Here is a 1,278-nt window from a genome sequence, read left to right on the forward strand (position 1 = left end):
ACCACCCCCCCCCCCCCCCCGACCCACTACCTGCATTTGCCTGTTTGGGAGAAGGGTGTGGCTCTGATTTGGAGAGAGGTTTACTGACCCCCACACATATTGAACTCAAGGCCTTGGCCTCATTAGTTCTGGACTAGCTCATTCCCCTTTTTTCTAGATAAGATTGCTTTAACCAGCCAATATTTTTCTTAAACATCACCAGGAGAAGAAACATCACGATTTAACACTGCCAACCTACTTCAATGCTTAACCTAAATCAATAATGTAATTAGCAGATGTAAATAGGTGAGCACTTTTGAGAACATGGTTTAGGATTTCATTCTTATAAAAGAAGAACCTAACCTCTTCCTATCTTCATTGCACATAGGTTATTTGTCTTCTAAATGAGTTCATTTCTTGAAGTAGCCGCCTACAGATTTCAAACCATGAAATCAGAGAATATCACAAGCAAGTGGGTTTTGTTTGCCCTGTATTTTAATGTCTCATGCCCTCTGGTGGTAAAACGAGGTGACCTCCTGTATTTTTCTTTGAATTCTCCAAAGCAAAACCTTTTGTTAAAATAAAATAAAGATAGCTTTCTTTCCCTCTCTCTGCCATCTTGGTATGTGCAGTTGACTCCATTCCTTGCTATGTCTTCTCACAAGTCTTTCAGGATCAAGAAGTTCCTGGCCAAGAAACAAAAGCAAAATCATCCCATTGCTCAGTGGAATGAAAACTGGTAATAAGATCAGGCACAACTGCAAGAGGAGACACCAGAGAAGGACCGAGCTGGGTCCATAAGGACTTGCACGTGAAATGGCACACATATTTGTACTGTGTCAGGGTCACTAGCATCTTACCATATCAAGCTGAAAACATCACCACTATCTGGACAGCTGGACGCATTTTATTGGGAAAATGATTTTTCTCTTTGCTTCTATGCTCTGCACTAGGTTAGTTCAGTAATAAATATATGAGACCTTTCGTTTGAAAAAAATAAACTATTCATCATAATTATCAACTTATTGAAAATGTAAATATACAGATATACATTTTTTTTTTTTTGAGACAGAGTCTCACTCTGTTGCCCAGGCTAGAGTGCCATGGCATTAGCCTCGCTCACAGCAACCTCAAAGTCCTAGGCTCAACCAATCCTCCTCCTCAGCCTCCCAAGTAGCTGGGACTACAGGCATGCACCACCATGCCCGGCTAATTTTTTCTATATATATATTTTTGGCTGTCCATATAATTTCTTTCTATTTTTAGTGGAGACGGGGTCTTCCTCTTGCTCAGGCTGGT

General features: G+C 40.7%; 1 pseudogene; it reads left to right on the forward strand.

Moving 5' to 3' along the window:
* The first annotated feature begins 629 nt into the window (after window positions 1-629).
* On the forward strand, window positions 630-780 carry LOC123640533 (annotated as a pseudogene).
* Window positions 781-1,278: the final 498 nt, after the last annotated feature.

This window comes from Lemur catta, chromosome 6, assembly GCF_020740605.2.
Source record: "Lemur catta isolate mLemCat1 chromosome 6, mLemCat1.pri, whole genome shotgun sequence".
In the NCBI taxonomy this organism is placed as follows: Eukaryota; Metazoa; Chordata; class Mammalia; order Primates; family Lemuridae; genus Lemur; species Lemur catta.